Raw genomic sequence first — 24,763 nt, forward strand, 5'->3', positions numbered from 1 at the left:
CGGCCCCAGCGGAGCCGCAGCAGGATCTGCCCCCCCCCACGCTGGGATGGGGGGAGCCCGGCGGGGGGGTGTCGGGCGGGGGGGAGAAGCCGGAGTTGCGGGGGGGGGAAGGTCAGTGGGACGCGGGGGGGGGGAGAAGTGGCGGGGGGGCGAAGGGGGGAGGTGAGTTAATTGGATCCTGTCCCTGTTTGTGCCACTTGCCTCTCGCCCCCGATACAAATTCTCTCCAGTTCTGCCCCTTTTCTCGCTCAGTGTCTCACACGGGCTGTAAAATCCAGGGAGATTCGCCCCTTTCCCCCCAGGTGTGTGACTGAGATCAGGGCTCTTATCGTACTGAGCGTGGCCCTGTTCTGTCAGGTGCTGCAGAGACCCCAACTGAGATCAGACCCCACATTGTGCCAGGCAAAACTGAGACCGGGAGCGAGATCACAGCCCCCCCCCCCCCTTGTGCCAGGCAGTGAACGACTGTGACCCAAACCGCTTCCTCCATTGTGCTGGGCACTTCAGAGACCTCGACTGAGATCTGTGTCCCCGTTGGGTCTGGCACTGCACTGACCCTAATGAAGATCACACCCCACCACTGTACTGGACACTGCACTGACCCTGACATTTTGCCAGTTGCTGCAGCGACCCCAAACAAAATCAGGGATCCTGTAATGCTGGGAGTTGCAGAGACACCGACTGAGGTCAGGCCCCTGTTGCGCAGGACTCTGCACAGACACTGACCAAGATCAGGATCCCCATTGTGACAGGTGCTGAACAGACACCAAGGGTATCTCTACCCTGCCATTAAAACCCCCAGCTAGCCCATGCCTGGTGACTCAGGCTCACGGGCTCAGGCGAAGGAGCTGTTTAATTGCAGTGTAGATGTCTGGGCTCGTGCTGGGGCCAGGCTGTAGGACCCTGCGAGGTGGGAGGGTGCCAGACCTTGGGCTGCAGCCCCAGCCGGAACATGGACACCACAATTAAACAGCCCCACAGCCTGAGCCGTGTGAGCCCAAGTCAGCGGGGATGGGCCAGCCGCCGGTGTCGAACAAGTTTGCATGGAGAATTTGGGGCAAAACTGGAAACTGAACCCAGATTGTTTGAGTTCTTGCCTCTCCCCTTAACCCCAGGCCCAGCGTGTGTGTGTGCAGCGTTGTTTTGGCCTGTGCTTGCCTTGCATTGGCTTCCAAGGGAGGCTGTGGAATTTCCTTCATTGGAGGTTTTTAAGACCAGGTTAGAGATACACCAGTCTGGGAATGTCTAGGGATACTTGGTCCTGACTCGTCACAGGGGGCTGGAGTAGACGCCCTCTCAAGATCCCTTCCAGGCCTACATTGAAATAATTCTCTTTTGTGCTGTGTCCTGTTCTACGCTGAGCTGATTTGCATGGTGCCATTTGGAACTGTGATCGCACCATGTTGTGTAGCAGTTTTATGGTTCATTGTTTTGCCTCCGCTTGTTTGGTGCCTGTGCTGTGTTGGATTGAGTTGAGCTATTTTCCATTGTGTGCTTTTGTCCTAGGATGTTGTCGTTTGCATCGTGTTGCTTTCTTTTCCTTTGTATTGTCATTTTATGCTGTGGAGTGTAGGTTGTGTTTTATTTCCCCCTGAATTACCTGACATTATGTTGTGGTGGGTTTTACTCTGTATGTTGTGTGTTTATATATATATATATATATATATATATATATATATTTCATCACATCCTAGACATGTAGGGCTAGATAGGACCTCAAGATGTCATCAAGTCCAGCTCTCTCTGCCGAGGCAGGACCAAGTATATGTAGATTATCTCCGACAGAGCTTTGTCCTACTCGTTCTTAAAAACTTCCAGGGAAAGAGACTCCCCAGCCCCCCTTGTAAGACTATTCCCGAGCTGAACTGCCTTAGCTCTGGGGACACCCACACTGACTGTAGTGGTGAGCAGCTCTGGAGAGAGAGGAGACCCCAGTGAGTGGGCAGCTGGGTAAAGAAACTAAAGTTGGGAGGAGAAACACTGATGCGTCCAAGGTCACCCAGGCTCTCTGTGACCGAGCTAGAAATAGATCCCAGTTCTAGTGCCACCGTACTGCTGTTTTGGGCACTGAAGGTCTCTGCCACCCTGGTGTTTTAGGCACTGGTGCAAACCCTTAGTACAGACAGAATTTACACTAGTGCACTCTGATTGGCACTGGTGCACCATGTCCCTGTTTGAAGGTTTGGGGTGGGGAGGGGGGGCAGTGACCTCCCTGAGGCCTGGGGCTGGCTGACCAGTGCAGCTGGTAAGGGAGGGGCAGCAGTGAGTGCTGGAGGTATGAGCCAGGAGCACAGCCCCACAGGACTGGACACTGACTTCTCCTGACCCATGACACACACCCAGAGGCGTTGCCAGCAAAATGCCGCTGAATTTCTGTTCACCGGCCAGTACGCAGGTGCTCTTAGACGCCCTGGCGGGCGCTGTGGCATCCACAGGCACCACTTTGGGGATATAAAGGAATGAAAGAAAAGAAGTGGGGGGGACTTTGGACAGATCCCATCAGGCTGTGGGGCCCTGGGAGACTCTCAGTCCCCTTCAGAGTTTACTGGGTCTCCAGCATTGCCTTTGAGGGTGGTGCTCCCACTCCCTCCCCTCCCCCTTTACTGCCACCACAAGGCCTGTCACCGTCACTTCCTGCGGGGTGACTCCCAGAGGCTGTGTTTTGTTATCCCTCTCCCTGCCCGAACCGGACCCCTTGTGCATCCTCCGTCACTCACCTCTGTCTGAGGAGACAAGGCGGGTCCTGGGGCGCGGGCGCTGCTGTGCTGGAGATGGGTGGCAGCCTGAGCTCCCTGCCGCATCCCACACCCCTGCACCCCAACCCCCTGCCCTGAGCCCCCTGCCGCATCCCACACCCCTCCTGCACCCCAGCTCCCTTCCCTGAGCCCCCTGCCACATCCCACACCCCTCCTGCACCCCAGCTCCCTGCCCTGAGCCCCCTGCCGCATCCCACACCCCTCCTGCACCTCAGCTCCCTGCCCTGAGCCCCCTGCCGCATCCCACACCCCTCCTGCACTCCAGCCCTGGTTACCCAACCCCAGACCCGTGGTTGAGAACCACTGCCTTACCCCACGAGTCACAGCAATGTTCAGGTTACTGCAAGTCCCAAAGGACCAGTCACTTCCTTAGGTCAATTGAATCTTAGATCTCCCAACAAAGACAACACTTGTAGCCAGTCCTGTCATAACCTGTATTAAGACTTATTTAAAAGGAAAGGAGAGTTGTTTACAAAGTTAAAGCAGGTAATCCTATAGATGCAGACGAGTTGCAGTCTTAGATTTCAAAAGGTAATAGAAGCTTCTGTAATAAGCAAGCTCTATATCTTCTTTAGGACTAACCCCGGCTAGGCAGCTGGGGATCTCTTGCTGATGCGTAAAAACTCCCCCTCCCCCGCCCCGAGTCCAAGCAGCATACAGATCAGTTCCTTCTGTATGGGGGTTTTTCATCCCCTTCCTGCCACGTGCTCTGAGATGCCAGCTCAGCTAATGGGAAGTCAAGAGCACAACAACAGTGTTGTGTCGTCTTTAAGGTCCCATAATAGTCTCTCTGGTGTGGATGGACCTTTCCTGCCAGGCAGGGTGTAATGCATTCGGTTGTCAATCAGCACTTCACCTAGGTAAAGTCTCTCTCCTGTCTGGTGATTTACAGAGGCTCACAATGCAACTAGTCGGATATTAACCCAGGCAGAAACTATCAAGCATTTAATGAAGTCTAAACATGTTCTTATAGTCCTAATACCTGTTTTGACAATACTAACACAGGTGAGTCAGACGGATTCCACTGTGTGTTTGTCCATGTTCAATTAAGACATAAAAGCTTGTGTAAGAGCTAACACCTCATCTGCCAGTGTCACAGGCAGGCTGGGCGGGGATGGTGTTTCTAGCCTCTGTTTCCAGAAGCTGGGAATGGGTGACAGGGGATGGATCATTTGATGGTTACCTGTTCTGTTCTTTCCCTCTGAAGCACCTGGCATTAGCCACTGAGCTAGATGGACCATTGGTCTGATGCAGTGGGCCCTTCTTATGTTCACAGTCTGTATGAGGAGTATCTACTCATTGGGACTCACTGGGGAGCCACAGAAAGGAACAAGATGTGCTGAGGCAAGAAGGCCCAGTCTCAGCACCCCCGGGGTCACGCTTGTCAAAAGCTAAAACTAGGCCCAGCCCAAGAAGGGGGCACTGCCAGGAGAGACTCTACAAAGGCTAAAGTATCAAACAACTTAGTTAACCTGAGAGAGCTGCCTTGGGGACAGTGACAGGGAGAATCCCCAGAGTGACTCCTTTGATTCTGCTCTTCTCTGGCCTTTTTTCATAGGCTATGGCTACACTTGAACTTCAAAGCGCTGCCGCGGCAGCGCTTTGAAGCGCTAAGTGTAGTCAAAGCGCCAGTGCTGGGAGAAAACTCTCCCAGCGCTGTCCGTACTCCACCTCCCTGTGGGGAATAACGGACAGCGCTGGGAGCGCGGCTCCCAGCGCTGGGGCTTTGACTACACTGGCGCTTTGTAGCGCCGCAATTTGCAGCGCTGCAGAGGGTGTGTTTTCACACCCTGCTGCAGCGCTGCAAATTTGTAAGTGTAGCCAAGCCCTTAGAATCATAGAACTGGAAGGGACTTTGGGAGGTCATCTAGGCCAGTCCCCTGCACTCAAGGCAGGACTAAGTATTATCTAGACCATCCCTGAGGTGTTTGTCCAGCCTCCTCTTAAAAATCCCCAATGATGGAGATTCCACAACTTCCCTACGCTATTTGTTCTGGAGTTTAACCACTCTGACAGTTAGGAAGTTTTTTCCTAATCTCCATCCTAAATTGCCCTTGCTGCAATTTAAGGCCATTACTTCTTGTCCTATCCTCAGAGGTTAAGAACAATTTTTTCTTCCACATCCCTGTAACAACCTTTTATGTACTTGAAAACTATTATCATGTCCCCTCTACTCCAGACTAAACAAACCCAATTTTTTCAATCTTCCCTCATAGGTCATGTTTTCTAGACCTTTAATCATTTTTGTTGCTCTTTTGTGGACTTTCTCCAATTTGTCCACATCTTTCCTCATATGTGGCACCCACAAATGGACACAGTACTCCAGTTGTGGCCTAATCCGCACAGAGTGGAGTGGAAGAATTACTGCTTGTGTCTTGCTTACAGTACTCCCTCAAATACATCCCAGAATGATGTTTGCCCTTTTGACTTATACTTAGCTTGTGATCCACTCTGGCCCCCAGCTCCCTTTCCGCAGTGCTCCTTCCTGGGCAGGAATTTCCCATTTTGTACGTGTGCACCTGATTGTTCCTTCCTAAATGAAGCACTTTGCATTTGTCCTAATTGAATTTCATCCTATTACTTCAGGCCTTTTCTCCAGATCATTTTCAATTTTAATCATAGAATATCAGGGTTGGAAGGGACCATAGGAGGTATCTAGTCCAATCCCCTGCTCAAAGCAGGACCAATCCCCAGACAGATTTTTGCCCCAAATCCCTCAATGGCCCCCTCAAGGATTGATCTTACAGCCTTGGGTTTAGCAGGCCGATGCTCAAACCACTGAGCTCTCCCTCCCTGGCCTATCCTCTAAAGCAGGGGTCCCCAACCTTTTGAGGACCAGGGACCGTTCGGGAGCGCTCGTCCCGCGGCTCAGCCGGACCGCCCGCAGGCGTGCCTGCGGGAGGTCCACCGGCTCCGGTTGAGCTGCCGCAGGCATGACTGCGGACGGTTCGCTGGTCGCGCGGCTCAGCTGGACCGCCCGCAGGCACGGCTGCAGCAGCTCAACCGGAGCCGGTGGACCTCCCGCAGGCGTGCCTGCGGGCGGTCCAGCTGAGCCGCGCGACCAGCGAACCGTCCGCAGTCATGCCTGCGGGAGGTCTACCGGAGCCCCGGGAGCAGCGGACCTCCCGCAGGCATGACTGCGGAGGGAGCGCTCGTCCCGCGGCTCGGGTAGACCTCCCGCAGGCACGCCTGCGGGAGGTCCACTGGGTCGGTTCGCGGCCCAGTTTCTAAGAGGCCGCGGACCGATACCGGGCCAGGGGGTAGGGGACCCCTGCTCTAAAGCACTTGCAACCCCTCCCAGCTTGGTATTGTCTGCAAACTTGGTAAGTATAACAGAGGATGTTACTGGGAGGGTTTCACTGTGTCTCAGAGGGTTACACCCTGGTGGGAGGGGGCTAGGCCTGTACTGGAATAAGGTCACTCTGTGCTTCACAGTGTGGCAGAACCTAGAGTGTCCATTAACAGGGAAAAATTAGGGGGGAATCAGCATGTGGAATGGACAAAAGCCCCCTCTGCATTCTCTCACATTGCCCTTCTCGTCCTGGCAGGCTACAGATTAACGTCCACGTTTTGCTCCAGATCATCCCGTCCTCCCAGGGGGAAGGAAATGGCTGCAATGGAGCTGGCTCAGGTAAGGGATTCTCAGGGAGCTGGTGGTGGGTTCTGCTTGGAGGGAGAGGAGCAGTACGTGCATAGGAGGGTGGGAGCTGCTGGAGATGGTGGGAGGAAGGAAATATCTCGGGTGGAGAAAGGGAGGGGACAGGATGTGACAAACCTGCTGAGATTTGTGTACTCTAGGGTGTGATGGGTTGTCACCCCGGGGTGCAGTCTGGGGAGCTTCTGGGAACCGCTGTGCCCTCTAACCCTCAAGCTGGGCTGGCCCTTCTCACACGGCTTTGCTGGAGATTCAGCCAGCCTCTCCAGGCCCTGTTATCACCCAACACGACAGCAGGTGGCGCCATGCAGCCAACTAAGCTACGTGAGTGCTTTACCTGAGCCGCTCAAGGACAGATAGACGACAACAGCCAATTTCCCAGCTCCCCAACCTTGAACTCTTGCTGTAGTATAAATTCAGAATTATCCCATCTTATAGTGCACAGGGATCTGTATAATGTCAGCTCATTACTATAGTTCGCCTTCCCCTCGATATGGGAAAGATGTGCACAACAAGCCTGTGCTAACCAAGCTCAGCTTTTCCCCAAACACTTCACTCAAAATGCACTGATTAAGATAAAGCATAAAACAAGTTTATTAATGGCAGAAAGGTAGATTTGAAGTAATTATTGTTAGAACAAAAAAGGAGCCGGTTGATCCAGAGGCGGATATGAATACAGGCTTCTCTATTGCGTTACTTGTTCCCCTTGACCCAACTATCGAGTAAGCACTGGATTAGTTACATCACATGCCTTTTATCTGAGTTTGTATGTAAACACCTACATCCGTTACAACACCCCAAAACCCCTTATTAAGTAGTAGAAACACTCATACAATTAGTATACCCACCCCTATCCACTGTCACAGTATTACACCTATCATAGAGGCATTTTTACCTTGAAAATACCATTCTTTGCAATAACGTGTTGCCACAAATTTCCCTAAACAGCAGTTCTCAGGGTATGGAGGAAGGGTCAATGAGCAGTTCTCGGGGAGGGAGAAAGGGGCCATAAGCCAGGGCTTGTTTATGTAGCTGGGAAAGGAAGGGAGGGGGAGGTAACATTTCTTTTACTTTCTTTCACATAAAGGACATTAATTCCAGCAACTACATTTCTCATGCAGCTGCATCAATGTCAATTCTTACAAGCAACAGAGAAAGGAAAAATATGGCAACTTATTTGTTAAGCAAAGAATTCCTGCCTGCTTATGCCTTTGTCTCCAATGCATGTCAGCACATTAGCAGCTTCCCAGCTGTTTTACTGAACCCTAACGTATCCCAACAATTCTAAGTGATAGCAAACAGATCAAAGCAGATTACTTAGCAGATAACCAAAAACTCAAACTAAGCCTAACATACTAGATGGATAGAATTTGAATTAGCAATTTCTCACCCTGACTGATGGTACAAGCAAGTTTCCCCAAGTTTCCATACACAAGCTAGAAATCCCTTTACCCTGGGACCAGCAGTTCCCCCAGTTCAGTCTTTGTTCCTCAAGTGTTTCCAGGAGTTCTCTTGTGCGGGGAATGAGGCCAAGAGATGATGTCACACCCCATCTTATGTAGCTTTTCCATATGGCAGGAACCCTTTGTTCCAAACTCAGTTCCCAGTCCAGTTTGTGGAAGAATACAGGTACCAAAATGGAGTTCGTTGTCATGTGGTCTAGTCACATGTCCTAGCATGTCCTGCTGAGTCATAGTAGCCATGACTCATAGGCTGGCTGAAACATTCACAGGAAGGCTAAGCTCTTCCACGGTCCATTGTCTTTGTTGATGAGCCATCAGCTCTGTCTGGCTTCTTCATTGTTGTACCTGAAAGGCTCGTTGTGGGTGTTACCCAGAGTAAGCACATTTGAAATACAGATACAGAGTCAATATCCATAACTTCAAATACAAACATGATCCATGCACACAAATAGGATAATCATATTCAGCACATGACGCATCTTGCACAAAATGCATCATAATTATGTCCTAATCATATTATAACCATACCACTATGATGAATATGGGGGTGTAGTGTCAGATAGGGCCTAATTTCAAGGGATTTGGGAATGGAACTTCTCCTCTTTGTGGAACAGGAAATAACCCTCCAGCCAGGGCTGGGAAAACTTCTGAGACTCCCAGTGCTGGAGCCTAAATCTACTGCCACTTCATTAGTTACCACCACCCGCAATCTTTGTGGTACTGCAAACCTCATCTGTGATGATTTTATATTCTGTTCTAGGTCATTGATAAGAATGTTAAATAGCACACGGGCAAAAAGCAATCCTTGTGGGGACCCGCTAGAAATAAATCCACTTGATCATGGTTCCCCATTTACAATCCCAGTTTTTAATCTATTTAATGTATGCCGTGTTTATTTTGTATCATTCTAGTTTTTTTAATCAAAATATTGTGCTGAATCAAGTCATATGCCTTACAGAAGTCTAGATATATTACATCAATAATATTAGCTGCAACCAAACTTTTGATCTCATCTAATAAGGATATCCAGTTAGTTTGATAGGATCTATTTTCTCTAAACCTTTGTTAATAGGTACTAATTATATTACCTTCCTTAATTCTTTATTAACGAAATCCAGTATCGACTGCTCCATTATTTTGCTCAGTATTGATATCAGACTGACTCTCTTGTAATTAGCTGGGTCATCTCTTTTACATTTTTTAGTATTGGCACAGCATTAGCTTAATTCCAGTCTTCTGGAATTTCCCCAGTGTTCCAAGTCCTAATTACAATCAACATTAATAGTCCACCACGCTCCTCCACCAGGTCTTTAAAAACTCTTGGATACAAGTTATCTGGACCTGCTTATTTAAACATGTCTAACTGTAATAGCTGCTGTTTAATGGCCTTGTGAGTTCTTGTTGGAATGGAAGGAGTGTCGTCGTCAACATCTTATGATACGAGTACAGCATCTGTTTTTCTCCAAATCCAGGAGAGAACACTTATTGAACACTTTTACCTCTTCTGCATGATTTCTGATAATTCTGCCATTTCCGTCTAGTAATTTATCACTACCATTGTTAGGATTAATATACTTTTCAAAACTTCCTTCTTATTTTCATTGATTGGTCATTGATTTCTGATAGCTTCCTGTGACGAGGCGGTTCTGGCAGGACCCAACTGAGAGTGCCAATTCAGGATCACTTGCTCAGACAGTGCAGTCACAGCCCTAGGCTGGGGTTTTTCCACCTCTAAGGCAAACCAAACCAGCCAGACAAAAAGGACTTCGGTTTCACCCCATTGGCTAACCACAAGTCACACGAGCAATTTCCTTAGACACTCCAGTCTCCCAGTATCACCACCAGTGCCACCCGTCCTGGGGAGGAATGGTTATGAAAACCAACACCCCAATAAAAGAAAAAGGTTCTCTCGATTCCAAAGAATCAAGCCCCAGACCCAGGTCAATATACACATCAGATCTTACCCACAAATCACGCTGTTGCCAATCCTTTAAAATCTAAAGGTTTATTCATAAAAGGAAAAAGGTAGAGATGAGAGCTAGAATTGGTTAAATGGAATCAATTACATACAGTAATGGCAAAGTTCTTAGTTCAGGCTTGTAGCAGTGATGGCATAAACTGCAGGTTCAAATCAAGTCTCTGGAGAACATCCCCCGCTGGGATGGGTCATCCGTCCCTTGTGTAGAGCTTCAGCATGTAGCAAAGTCCCTCCAGAGGTAGAAGCAGGATTGAAGACAAGATGGAGATGAGGCATCAGCCTTATATAGGCTTTTCCAGGTGTAAGAACCTCTTTGTCCTTACTGTGGAAAATTACAGCAAAATGGAGTCTGGGGTCACATGGGCCAGTCCCTGCATACTTTGCTGAGTCACAAGGCGTGTCTGCTTTCTCTCCATGGGTCAGTTGTGTAGCTGATGGTCCTTAATGGGCCATCAAGCAGGCTAGGCAGAGCTAACACCAACTTGTCTGCGATGTCTCCCAGAAGCACAGCACCATCTTGAAATACAGATAGTATAGAGCTAATATTCATAACTTCAACTACAAAATGATACATACATACAGACAGCATAATCATAACCAGCAACCCATAACCTGGTCTTAGACACCTCATATTGACCCCCTTTACATCAGATTTGGTGCCACTACAGGACCTTGGTTGCAACCCATGTTCTATATGGTCCCAATTTATATCACTAACGTCACACTTCCCTTACCAATTTTCTACAATTCTGACCTTCTAACTCAGGGGTGAGCAACCTTTCAGAAGTCTTCATTTATTCACTCTAATTTAAGGTTTTGAGTGCCAGTAATACATTTTAACATTTTTAGAAGATCTTTCTCTGTCTATAATATATAACTAAACTATTGTTATATGTAAAGTAAATAAGGCTTTTAAAATGTTTAAGAAACTTCATTTAAAATTAAATTAAAATGCAGAGCCCCCCGGACTGGTGGCCAGGACCCGGGCATTGTGAGTGCCACGGAAAATCAGCTTGCGTGCTGCCTTCAGCACCCGTGCCATAGGTTGCCTACCCCTGTTCTAACTAATATTCTTTACTACTGACTTCCCTTTTCTTTCTTATATTTTATTTGGAGAGTGTTTCCTACCAGGAAGCCATTAGTAGGGTCCAGAGCCAGCCCCATCTCCTATATCAAGCTCTGGCTAGTAGGTATGTGATAAATGTGAAGACCCTGCCTCTGTCTGTCAGCTGGGAGACACAAAGTTTCTCTCTTTCTACCCTCTGATGCCGCCTGTCTGTTCTAGGCAAGGTTGGGTGGGACTCTGTTAACATGTGCCTCCCGGGGCTTCCATTTACCTGGTGCTGCTGTTCCATGAGTAGTGGGGTTGTGAGTGGGGCAGCAGGTACTGAGTGTTGGACTCTTGCTCTTTCAGGGGCCGGTGACCTTCGAGGAGGTGGCTGTGTATTTCACCAAGGGGGAATGGGCACTACTGGACTCTGTTCACAGAGCCCTCTACAGGGATGTCATGCAGGAGAACTATGAGACGGTGACCTCGCTGGGTAAGCAGTCCTGTCCCCTGGGTTATTAGAAGCTGTGGGGTCTCTGAAGAACCTGAGTAGTAATAACTTTATACCTTTATTCGTCATACAAGTTTTGACAAGTTTCCTTGCCCCCCCTTTTTTTGCCTTATCTCCCACCCACTAGTACCATTTTTGGACATGTACCTTTTTGGTGCTGTCAGTCATTTTAAAATTGCATTGAATGTATCCTTATTGGCTACATTCGTAACTACATTAATCACTGTAGCTTTCATGCCTTTTCCTCATTTTAAGAGGAAAATATGCTGCCTGTAGAATTCTAAATTGAGTAAATAGGTGTGTGACTCATGCCTGGCTTGTGTGACAGTCAGATGAGCTCTTTTAGGAGAGCGTGTAATGTTGCCGTTCAGGATCCCATGGGTGAAGGGATAAGCGAGCCGTGGGAGGGACGGAGACGGGGGGTAGTAGATATGCCAGGACATGGGGCGGGTGTGTGCAGGGCTAGAGCTAAGAAGCAACAGGGAGGTAGGAGGCTGTGAGAGACGAGGAGAAAATACAAGAAGTTCTCAAGGTGCCGGGAGGTGGTGCTGGCTGAGAGTAATGGGAAGAAGGGGAGGGGAGTGTGGAAGAAGGGCACCCAGGAAGTGGGGTGGGTGGGTCAGTGGGAGGGAAGAGAGGTTTGGGGATCTGGAGCTGTGGGGGATCCCAGACCTTTAACCCCAAATCCCTACCGAAGCCTTGTTGCTTTAGAGCCTCCACTCCAGTTTTATTTCTGTTCAGTTTCACTTTATTATACATTTTTTTCCCCAAATATTATTCTTTTAACTCTTGAACTCCCTCTCCCACTCATTACCCCCCTCCTTACATAACCTCCCCATCTCCTATGCACAGCGACCCCGGCCACCGATCCTGAGTCCTTGCTGCATCCTCCCTCCCAGAGCAGGGCCCCTACCCAGGCACAAATGGGCACTTCGTTGATGATGTCACAGGGTGGTATAGTCTGTACAATTTTTACACCTATAAGATTACATATTCCGAAGCCCTTCACACCAGTCAGGCTTATCTCTATATGCCAATACAGTCTGTTTCCCAGTGTTCCCTTCCCAGCTCTGATGCCGCAGAGCCTTGCCTGTGTCCCTGTTCCCGTTCTCCCCCTAACCAACATTCAACATTCATGGGGCCTCATCTGGAGCACTGTGTCCAGTTTTGGGCCCAACACTATAAGAAGGATGTGGAAAAATTGGAAAGCATCCAGCGGGGGGCAACAAAAATGGTTAGGGGACTGAAACACATGACTTCTGAGGAGAGGCTGAGGGAACTGGGATTGTTTAGTCTGCAGAAGAGAAGAATGAGGGGGGATTTGATAGCTGTTTTCAACTATCTGAAAGGGGGCTCCAAAGAGGATGGATCTAGGGGTACGTCTTCACTACCCGCCAGATCGGCGGGTAGCAATCGATTTCTCGGAGTTCGATATATCGCGTCTCATCTAGACGCGCTATATTGAACTCCGAACGCGCTCCTGTCGACTCCGGAACTCCACCGCCGCGAACGGCGGTGGCAGAGTCGACGGGGGAGCCGCGGACGTCGATCCCGCGGCGTGAGGACGGGTAAGTAATTCGAACTAAGGTATTCGACGAAGTTGCGTACCTTAGATCGAACTCCCCCCCCCCCCCCAGTGTAGACCAGACCTAGACTGTTCTCAGTGGTAGCAGATGACAGAACAAAGAGTAATGATTTCAAGTTGCAATGGGGGAGGTTTAGGTTGGATATTAGGAAACACTATTTCACTAGGAGGGTGGTGAAGCCCTGGGATGGGTTCCCCACGGAGGTGGTGGAATCTCCTTCCTTAGAGGTTTTTAAGATCAGGCTTGACAAAGCCTTGGCTGGGATGATTTAGTTGGGGATTGATCCTGCTTTGAGCAGGGGTGGGACTAGATACCTCCTGAGGTCCCTTCCAACCCTGATATTCTATTATTCCAATTTCCTTCCCCCCCTCCTGTTTGACCCCATTTATAGAGTAATATTCTCAGCTATACCTTAACCAGTAATTGTGCTGAAATTTAACTAACCAATTCTAACATATTGTGACATAATTCTCTAACCCAGGCGTCGGCCACCTTTCAGAAGTGGTGTGCTGAGTCTTCATTTATTCACTCTAATTTAAGATTTCATGTGCCAATAATACATTTTAACGTTTTTAGAAAGTCTCTTTCTATAAGTCTATAATACATAATTAAACTATTGTATGTAAAGTCAGTAAGGTTTTTAAAATGTTTAAGAAGCTTCATTTAAAATTAAATTAAAATGCAGAGCCTTCTGGACTGGTGGCCAGGACCTGGGCAGAGTGAGTGCCACTGAAAATCAGCTCGTGTGCCGCCATAGGTTGCCTACTCCTGCTCTAACCAATTATAAACCACTACCCTAATTAACTTACACCTGACAACATTAATTATACAGGAGAGAGAAACAATTAGAGAACCAGACTGATTAACAATGTAAAAGTGGTGGCCATAAAGATAGAACAATACAGAAATGAGGGTTTCACAACCACAACCATTGATAAGTGATTTCTTGCCAGACAGAATGCTATCAAGTTAAGGTTTCTTTAACCATCTTAAGATCCAGACAGGACTGTATTCCTAACAGCCCAATAGCACCTTATTTCAGTGTGACTGGTTTGGGATGTGAGGATGTGACCCTTCGCTTCCCAGCTTATGGCTGCCCCTGCTGCTTAGCCAAAGGCCTTAGCCTAAGAACAAGGCCTCAGGCTGTCCTAGTGAGAGAAGGCCCAGACACAGGCAGACTGTGATTTTGATTCTTTGTTTTCATACTCCTGTAACTAGCTAAGTGATAAAAATACACCTAAGTTCTTAAAATATAGGCTTTGCAGGCAGGCCTGAATATCGCCATTCTAACAGGGGTCTACCCCTTCCCCCATGCTGTGTCTGTCTTGTCTATTTAGACTGTAAATTCTTCAGAGCACTGGACATCTACTATTCTACTATTTGTACTGTGCCTAGCACAATGGAGACACACTGTTAGTTGGTCCTTAGGCACTAAGGTAATGCGTATGATTAATAATAATAATAACTCTCGTGCCACTTGGAGCCAAGGAAGCTGGTCTTGGGATGTTACTGCTTAAAAATGATCTGAGCTTAAAACCATGGAATATTCTTTGTGACAAGTATCCCACAAATTCCACTGACCTCCCTTGTTTTCTTTGCCTGGCATAGGGTTTCTAAATTCCAAACCTGATGTGGTCTCACAGCTGGAACGAGGGGAAGAGCCGTGGGTCCCGGACCTCCAGGGTTCTGAGAAAGAAGTGCTTCCAAGAGCTGCCTGCAGAGGTGAGGACTTGGTTAAAGCAAGTCAAAAACTGTCCGTGAATACATGAAACATTCGGGATGCCCTACAAAGACCTTGTGAGCTCTCCAAGTTCAGGATTGTTCCCTGCAGATGTGGAATAATTAGGTAGATGTCACTCATGGCTTCCCACCTATCCTGACTAACAACTGGCAGCAGATCCCTACCTGAGCCCACTTTCCCCCCTCCATGTTCTGGTGAAATGCAGACCAAAACTGATCCCTTCCTCTCTCCTCTGCGGAAAATCAGCTCCTGATAGGTTTGATCTCTCCTGCACATATTTTGGTTTGTTCATCCCTTTTAAAATTCCTGTCTCTGTGATTTCCTTTCTCTCAGGCACAGGGAGTGACCTATGTCTGGATTCTCTCTGTCTCCCGTCAGGTGATAGGATGGTGCGTAAGAATGAGGAGCAGAAACCCCAGCAGGAAGATGCTGAGCAAGGAGAACCACATGGGACATTATCTGGAAGACCCAAAGGGAATGTTTCCAGGAGTCGTGCACTCCGAGAAAAAGTAAAAGCCTCTGAGACTCAGCAGAGGCCAGAGGAGAACTTCAGTAGCCTCTCAGACCTTATTACACATGAGAGAATCAACTTGGAAGAGACAAACTACACATGCGCTGAGTGCGGGAAAAGCTTCAGTCAGCGCTCAAACCTTATCACACATCAGAGAATCCACACAGGGGAGATGCCCTACACATGCTCTGAGTGCGGGAAAAGCTTCAATCAGCGCTCAAACCTTATCACACATCAGAGAATCCACACAGGGGAGATGCCCTACACGTGCTCTGAGTGCGGGAAAAGCTTCAGTCGGCGCTCACACCTTATCACACATCAGTGAATCCACACAGGGGAGACGCCCTACACATGCTTTGAGTGCGGGAAAAGCTTCAATCAGCGCTCAAGCCTTATCACACATCAGAGAATCCACACAGGGGAGACGCCCTACACGTGCGCTGAGTGCAGGAAAAGCTTCAGTCGGCGCTCAAACCTTATCACACATCAGAGAATCCACACAGGAGAGACGCCCTACACGTGCTCTGAGTGCGGGAAAAGCTTCAGTCAGCTCTCAAACCTTATCACACATCAGAGAATCCACACAGGGGAGACGCCCTACACGTGCGCTGAGTGCAGGAAAAGCTTCAATCGGCGCTCACACCTTATCAGACATCAGAGAATCCACACAGGAGAGAAGCCCTACACGTGCGCTGAGTGCGGGAAAAGCTTCAGTCTGCGCTCAATCCTTATCACACATCAGAGAATCCACACATGAGAGATACCCTACACATGTTCTGAGTGCAGGAAAAGTTTCACTGAGCACTCAGACTTTGTCAGACATCGTAGAATCCACAGTGGAGAGAGACCTTACACATGCTCTGCATTTGGGAAAAGCTTCAATCAGATGTCAATCCCTATTAGATATCAGAAAATCCAAATGGGAGAGAACTGTAAGAAATGCCTTTATTAGGGCTTCCCAAAGATTTGTTTTAAAAATATCACATTTGCTAATTCCAATATAGTGATCTTTGCACCATCTTCACTGTGGTCTCTCAGCTCTGCCGGATGAGTTGCCTGCTTCTGCCTTTTGCAGCTCACCCTTCTTTGGGGTCAGTCCTGTGATCTTTTCTATCAGCTCCTTTCCTTTTGACTTGTAGGAGCGTGTGTCCCTCCAGCCAGGAATTTCATCAGCTCCAGGTGGGGGAGAGAGGGTTGATGCCAACAAGCTACCCTGAGGCAAAAGTTACCTGTGCCTTACATCCACTTGGACTGTACATGGAATTGGCTGCTCAAGTTAGTGATTTTGGTGTAAAAAGACAATTATAGTTGTAGAGCAGAAGCAGCCCAGGGAGTGAACCTAACATATAATGATCAAGTGATCTCTCCCCTGCCATCCATCTCCATCCTCTGACAAACAGAGGCTAGGGACACCATTCCCTACCCATCCTGGCTAATAGCCATTAATGGACTTAACCTCCATGAATTTATCCAGTTTTCTTTTAAACCCTGTTATACTCCTAGCCTTCACAACCTCTTCAGGCAAGGAGTTCCACAAGTTGACTGTGCGCTGTGTGAAGAAGAACTTCCTTTTATTTGTTTTAAACCTGCTGCCTATTAATTTCATTTGGTGGCCCCTAGTTCTTGTATTATGGGAGTAAGTAAATAACTTTTCCTTATCTACTTTCTCCACATCACTCATGATTTTTATATACCTCTATCATATTCCCTCTTAGTCTCCTCTTTTCCAAGCTGAAAAGCCCTAGCCTCTTTAATCTCTCATATGGGACCCGTTCCAAACCTCTAATCATTTTAATTGCCCTTCTCTGAACCTTTTCTAATGCCAGTATATCTTTTTTGAGATGAGGAGACCACATCTGTACATAGTATTCAAGATGTGGGCGTACCATGGAGTTATATAACGGTAATAATATAGTCAGTCTTATACTCTAACCCCTTTTTAATGATTCCTAACATCCTGTTTGCTTTTTTGACCGCCTCTGCACACTGCGTGGGCATCTTCAGAGAACTATCCACGATGACTCCAAGATCTTTTTCCTGAATTGTTGTAACTAAATTAGTCCCCATCATATTTTATGTATAATTGGAGTTATTTTTTCCAATATGCATTACTTTACATTTATCCACATTAAATCACTTAGTTTTGTGAGCTCTTTTTTAAGTTCTTCACAGTCTGCTTTGGTCTTAACTATCTCGAGCAGTTTAGTATCATCTGCAAACTTTGCCACCTCACTGTTTACCCCTTTCTCCAGATCGTTTATGAATAAGGTGAATAGGATTGGTCCTAGGACTGACCCTTGGGGAACACCACTAGTTACCCCTCTCCATTCTGAGAATTTACCATTAATTCCTACCCTTTGTTCCCTGTCTTTTAACCAGTTCTCAGTCCTTGAAAGGACCTTCCCTTTTATCCCATGACAACTTAATTTATGTAAGAGCCTTTGGTGAGGGACCTTGTCAAAGGCTTTCTAGAAATCTAAGTACACTATGTCCACTGGGATCCCCCTTGTCCACATGTTTGTTGACTCCCTCAAAGAACTCTAATAGATTAGTAAGACACGATTTCCCTTTACGGAAACCGTGTTGACTTTTGCCCAACAATTTATGTTCTTCTATGTGTCTGACAATTTTATTCTTTACTATTTTTTCAACTAATTTGCCCGGTACCGATGTTAGACTTACTGGTCTGTAATTGCCGGGATCACCTCTACAGCCCTTTTTAAATATTAGCGTTACATTAGCTAACTTCCAGTCATTGGGTACCGAAGCCGATTCAAAGGACAGGTTACAAACCATAGTTAATAGTTCCGCAACTTCACATTTGAGTTCTTTCAGAACTCTTGGGTGAATGCCATCTGGTCCCGGTGACTTGTTAATGTTGAGTTTATCAATTAATTCCAAAACCTGCTCTAGTGACACTTCAGTCTGTGACAGTTCCTCAGATTTGTCACCTACAATTTGGCAATCTTTATGCTTCTTTCTAGGATTTGACTTCCACTTTTTAAAGGAAGTCTTTTTGTCTCTCCCTGCTTCTTTTACATGGTTGTTAAGCCCCGGTGGCTCTTCTTTATTTCTTTTACTGTGTTTCTTAAATTGGGGTACACATTTAAGTTGGGCCTCTATTATGGTGTCATTAAAGTGTCCATGAAGCTTACAGGAATTTCACTTCAGTCACTGTACCTTTTAATTTCTGTTTAACTAACCCCCTAATTTTTGTATAGTTCCCCTTTTTGAAATTAAATGCCACAGCGTTGGGCTGTTGAGATGTTCTTCCCACCACAGGGATGTTAAATGTTATTATATTATGCCATTTATTTCGAGCAACTGCAGTTATTCGGGAGAGTACAGACAGGCAGAGTTTCCCCTCCCGAGGTAGGTCTCGGTTAGATAAACAATCAAGGCAAGCATTTATACCTTTTGCGACATACAGTAAGGAGCAACAACTGCATTTTGTTTGTACATATTCCTTTCTGATAGCTTACTTCTCTCAGCAATTTCTGCTACAGTCTGCATTCTATTCTTATCTAATACAAGGTTGAAAACCAGCATCTCTTACAGTTCTTTTCCGCTCACCCATGCCCTGCTTGGAAGTCTCCCGTTATTAGCTGTTAGTTAGCCTGGTATATATCAAGTCCCTGAGAAAACACAGTTATACGAAGCAAAACGAAATCACAAACAGAAATGTCATTGGAAATTCAAAAATTAAAAAGGAAAATGCAATTCCCATCACTTCATTGTAACTGGGCCATTCCTGTATCGAGAGTACCCGCTAAGGGCCCTGTGTGCTTATGGGAAACCTGGAGGAACTCATAGCAGAGTCTGAACATGAAACTCAACTGCTCCCAGGTGCCGCAGTAAAACCCTTTCCCTGCTGTGATGTTGATGATTTTATGAAAATATGCTAATGGGTGTGAATATAATGTAACTGGAACATGCTTCATGCAAAAGGTCTCTTGTGCAGTATCATTACAAAGCTTATTATCTACTGTGTGTGTTCAGCCTATTTGTATGAACCGATCATTCCTGTATCTGAAGCTAGAAATATGAGCTATAACTCTGAGGTCCTGTTGTAATGATGCAAAGTGTGGGCCATTAATAGTGGTTTGGACTCTTGATGGCTCCCATTAACCAGGACAATTGACTGGAGATGGCTCTGTCCTGCACCATCTGTGAGTCAGGCCAGGAACAATGAAGGCTTGGGGTCTCACAGGGCATGTGACCATGTCACCTGGTACAGGAATCCATCTTAAACCTGGGGCTTTTCCCCAGGAGAGAGACAAAGGATTCCTGCCTTGTACCAAAGCTGTTTAAGGGGGTGGAACAGAAAGAAAGGTGGCTGCACTCATGAGAAATCCCCTAGCTACCACCTGAGCTGGAACAAGGACTATACCAGGTGAAAAGATTGGGCCCAGACAAGAAATAAGTCTAGTCTGCAAAAGAAGCTTATTGGAAGATCTCTGAGGGTGAGATTTTATCTGTATTGAGTTTCATACTGTATTGGTCTTAGACTTGCATGTTTTTGTTTTATTTTGCTCTATGGAGAATACAAACTCCACAGAGAAGGAAAAGTTAATGCCTTAGAAAAATCTGTGTGTGTTAGAGTGTCTAGGAGCCACTCTCCTATAGCTTCTTTTCTCTGATTTCCTTTAGAAAATCTGAAGCAGGGAGCAGAAAACCATTGTCTTTTCTGAGGTGTGAGCTCAGGACCTACTGAGTATGAGTCTGACATGCTGCCAGCTATGCTAAGAAGGCCCAGGAAAATGTTTAGGCTTAGTGCATATAAGATCATCCTACAGCAGTGACTGGAGCAGGGAAGGAACTGGAAGAAGCAGAGAGATCTGGTGCCCACAGACCTGTCCTGGCCTCTTTCTCAGCAGCAAAGAAATCAATTTGCCCTTCCAGTGAACAATCTGCTGGAACTAATGGCAGCACAGGGGCGATGTTTCTAAAGTATGCACCCACCTCTACATTTTAGAACTTACTCTCCTTTTTCTAGTGTAGCACTTTGTATATGAATTAGGCAAAACAAACTACACAGGTAAGAGAAACAAGGTCTTGAGAGAAAGCTTGAACTCATAACCCCAACAGATGGCCCCTCTGCACTAACCAGTTGCACCCCTAAAGATGTTTTTTAAACACATTTGGGAAGCAGGCAGTTATCAGTCTCTGTGGTTCACACCTTTGCCTGGTAATTGAAAAGCTGCTGGTTCAAACTTAACTCAAGATGCGGCTTTTCAGCGATGAGACTCCAGTACATTTTAACAGGAAGAAAATCTCCTCTATTCTGGCTTTGCCCCATTAGACTCCTTCTGCCCATCTTCTCCCCCTCCCCCAGTCTCTTTCCTTCCCCACTGGGGCCATGCAGAGAGGAGCCCCAGTCAGTCTCTGTCACAGAGAGTCTGTATCCCATAAAGGGAGGGAGGGGTCTCTCTAAAACATTGATAATGAGGAGGGGAGTGGTGTGCGTGGTTAGGGGGAGACAGGATGGAGAACTAACAGTGGGGCACAGAGAGATTCCCCCAGATTGGGGAGATCCCCTGCTGCCCCCCATCAGCCAGCTGTGAGAAGAACAACTGTGGGGGTGGGGGGTCTCCACATGCTGCCCCCGCCCCAACTGCCAACTCTGCCAACTGTGGCAATGGGAGCTGCGGGGGTGGAGTCTGCGGGCAGCAGTGCGCAGAGACGCCCCTGGCCCTCCAGCTTAGGGGCTGTGGGTTGCTTTCGGGAGATGCCCGAGGTAAATTCTGCACCCCTCACCCTCTCCTGCAACCCCTGCCCCAGCCCAGACCCCACACCTGCACCCAAACTCCCTCCAAGAGCCTGCCCCCCACACTGCCTCTGCACCCCAACCCTCTGACTGAGCCCAGACCCTGCACCCAAACTCTCCCAGAGCCCAACCCCTCTCCCTCCCACAACCAAACTCCTTCCCAGAGCCTTAGGCAGGTGTGTGGGGCAGGTGGGGCAGGACTTGGTCCCATTCTGGGCACCACCAAAAATTATACAAACCTGCCACCCCTGTCCAGCCCAATCTTCTGCTGATGCACCTCAGCCCACACCCATGCAGGGTTTGAAGCTTTCGTTGCTTAAATTCCAGGACACGGAGGGATTTCAGCTCCCCTTTGCCCAGAGGGAACCTTCACCCCACTCCTAACCAGGTTCTTGTCCATGGGATCACTGTAGGGGGGCTGGGTCCCTCGGTGTCTTTTCTCTGTCTAGGACAGGCCAGGGTGCAATAACTGGGGGCATCTGAGCACCGAGGACCTTCTGTGGGGCTGCCATTCCCCTTCCCCTTCTGTTGTCCCATCTGCCATTGACTCCAGCCTTTTTTCTATCCATCGTCAGCACCATCCCAAGCCAGCAGCACTCGCCTCAAAAAGACAGAGTCCTGTGGCACCTTACAGACTAACAGACGTATTGGAGCATAAGCTTCTGTGGGTGAATCCCACTTTGTCAGGTGAATGTAGTGGAAATTTGCAGGGGCAGGTATAAGTATGCAGGCAAGAATCAGTCTAGAGATAAGGAGGTTAGTTCAATCAGGGAGGATGAGACCCTCTTCTAGCAGTTGAGGTGTGATCACCAAGGGAGGAGAAACTGCTTTTGTAGTTGGCAAGCCAGTCACAGAATTCCCACTCCATTCATCTGACGAAGTGGGGATTCACCCACGAAAGCTCATGCGCCAATATGTCTGTTAGTCTAGAAGGTGCCACAGGACTCTGTCGCCTTTTACAGATCCAGACTAACACGGCCACCCCTCTGATACTCAAAAAGACAGTGTCCCCTGCTGGGAGTAAATCATTGACCCCTCTCCTCCCTGAGCACTGACTGCCCCTCTGTTTCCTTGCCTCGCAGTCTGTGCAGATGGGACCTTTCCCTCCAGTGCTGGAGGATTCGCCCTTCTCATCTACCATTGTCCCAAGCAGCACAGTGGGTGGGAATCTTAAACGTACTGAGGTGACTTAGGAGCAGAACCCCCCCCAGACCTTCCATGCAATTGTCACTTGCCCCTCACTGAGCAGGACTGAAACTGGTGCAGGGAGACTGGTGGGCCACATCCCCTCTGGGAATGAGCAAAGCAGCAGGGTGAAAAAATGATCATGAAGATGCTGGGGATTGAACCCAGGGCCTCATATATGCAAAGCATGTGCTCAACCACTGAGCTACATCCCCTAGCAGGTTGTGTTTGCTATGGGTTACACTCAGAGCCCTCCTGTTTCCAGAGCATCCAGTGACCTATAAGCTTCACGAGAAGCCCATTCCCCTCTCTGAGGACCAATCCTGCTCTCCTGGAGGTGACTTGTTCATAGGGGTCACTTTTCAGCAGGGCCAGATTCTATGTGTGGGGCAGAGAGAGTGGCTGCCCTGGTCTCAGGGTGCAGAGATACACTCAGCCCTCTCCCCTACATTGGGTTGGGGGTGCAGCAATCCCCTGCTGCAAGGTCATAGTGGGGGATGCTGTGAGCAGCTCAACACCTCACCCTGGTGGCAGAAGTGGTGTGCGGAAGCTCCAGGTGTTTCTAGGATCTGCTATTTCCACCTGCCTGTAAACTCCAGCCTTCCCCAGCACATTCACTGCGGTGCAATTGGGTCACTGTTTCCATGGCTGAACAGCAAAGAATGGCGCCCAGTTTCCCTTCTATCGGCAGCAGGATTAGCCTGTGTCGGTGGTTAATGAGGTGGATCTAGTTGTAGATTGTTATTCGTTCCCCACCTTGACAATTCACACCGTCCCTTTCCCAGGCAGATTCCCAGCACCTCAGTGATCCTGGTAGCAGGGTTGGGTCCTGAGATTTTCAGGGTTCTTTTCCCCTCCACCTGGAGTGAACTCAGCTTTTCCCCATCCCAGACAATCCATGAAATAACAACAGGAGCATAAAGAAAGAGGGGAGGGAACATCTCACGGCCAGGGCTGGATGTGCCCAGAGCCCCCTGCTTGTCCATTGTTTCCATGGAATTTGGCCCCCTGCTTTGCACAAGGGACAGAGAAAGATCTTGCTGTTCCTGTGTCTGTGCAAGGAAAATTGTGCTTCTGTATGAAAGAGAGGCGGGAAATGGGCCCATGATGAGGCAATAGCCTCAGGGTTAAGAGCAAAGGACAATGATGGAAAGGTTCACAATTGACTCAGTAGTTGCATACAAAGGTGCACATTTGGCAGTTACACTGGGAAATTCTTGCTCCTTCTCAAGCTCAGGTTGGCCATCCCGGTCTAGGTGTAGAAGTTACAACATTTAAACTGGAAAGAGGGGCCAATTTCCCCATCATTTCACACCTTTACACCCAAACACGATGACTTTCTGAATGAACCCTCCTCGTTCAGCCAGAAGATCTTGGGGTGGATGTAGGAGTCACTGGGTAAAATTATCTGGACTCTGTTCTGAATCAGGTCATAGAATCATAGAATCTCAGGGTTGGAAGGGACCTCAGGAGGTCATCTAGTCCAACCCCCTGCTCAAAGCAGGACAAAACCCAACTAAATCATCCCAGCCAGGGCTTTGTCAAGCCTGACTTTAAAAACCTCTAAGGAAGGAGATTCCACTACCTCCCTAGGTAACCCATTCCAGTTCTTCACCACCCTACTAGTGAAAAAGTTTTTCCTAATATCCAACCTAAACCTCCCCCTCTGCAACTTGAGACCATTACTCCTTGTTCTATCATCTTCTACCACTGAGAACAGTCTAGATCCAACATCTTGTGAACCCCCTTTCAGGTAGTTGAAAGCAGCGATCAAATCCCCCCTCAGAACAGAGGTACCTAGTGATCTAGTCTGGCTGTAAAATCTATAGATCAACACCATTAATATGAAATTAATCCTCAGAAACGGCTGTTCCCCACCCAGACCCCAGCAAAGGGCTCTCCAGGGAAGGGGGCTGTTGAGGAAGGGAAGAAGGAAGACGTCCTTCTCTCCCTGGAGGAACAGGGCTCTGCGCTTTGGACAGAAAGGAGGGGAAGGAAATGGCCACACGATGGCAGCAGAACCTAAGAAATGAAACACAATAGGCTTATGTCCACACTGCAATGAAACACCCAGAGCTGCCCCATACCAGCTCAGGCTCCCGGGGCTTGGGCTGTGGGATGGAAAATTTGCAGTGTAGACATCTCGGCTCAGGCTCAATACCAGGCTCTGATACCTCATAAGGCTGGGAGGGAGCTTAGCAAGTAAAAAAGGTAGAATGGCAGTGGAGTATTACCCTGGTCTCAATGGCATTTCTCCATCAGTCTGTCTGCTCTGGGGCAGGGACAATAACATGTCCTGCTGCATTCGTTATTTCAAAGGGCGGTTTAGGATTTTCATTCTCACACATGGTGCACGAAGCAGGACTCAACCCTTGGCATAAACTAAACGAGCTGCCCACAGATTCTGGCAGCCACAATGAGGCATTTGGTGTGAGAGCTCAGACCTGCCCCTGTCCCACAGGGACGGGGTCATCTGTGAGGGGACTGGGCCACTGACCTACCAGCTCCTAACTCCCAAACTTTCAGTAACTCTATCATCAGTGCCTGTGAGTGTAATTTAAA

The 24,763-nt window shown here is 48.0% G+C and overlaps 1 long non-coding RNA gene and 1 other non-coding gene across 2 annotated transcripts; one reads left to right on the forward strand and one right to left on the reverse strand.

The window, feature by feature from the left end:
- The first annotated feature begins 3,573 nt into the window (after positions 1-3,573).
- Positions 3,574-14,663, forward strand: LOC123358480. Its single transcript, XR_006575734.1, has 4 exons — positions 3,574-3,761; positions 6,305-6,387; positions 11,267-11,393; positions 14,606-14,663. It is a non-coding gene; the product is annotated as an uncharacterized LOC123358480 (long non-coding RNA).
- Positions 14,664-22,344: 7,681 nt separating this feature from the next.
- TRNAA-UGC lies at positions 22,345-22,416 on the reverse strand. The gene has a single exon. It is a non-coding gene; the product is annotated as a tRNA-Ala (tRNA).
- Positions 22,417-24,763: the final 2,347 nt, after the last annotated feature.

This window comes from Mauremys mutica, unplaced genomic scaffold (genome assembly GCF_020497125.1).
Source record: "Mauremys mutica isolate MM-2020 ecotype Southern unplaced genomic scaffold, ASM2049712v1 Super-Scaffold_100070, whole genome shotgun sequence".
In the NCBI taxonomy this organism is placed as follows: domain Eukaryota; kingdom Metazoa; phylum Chordata; order Testudines; family Geoemydidae; genus Mauremys; species Mauremys mutica.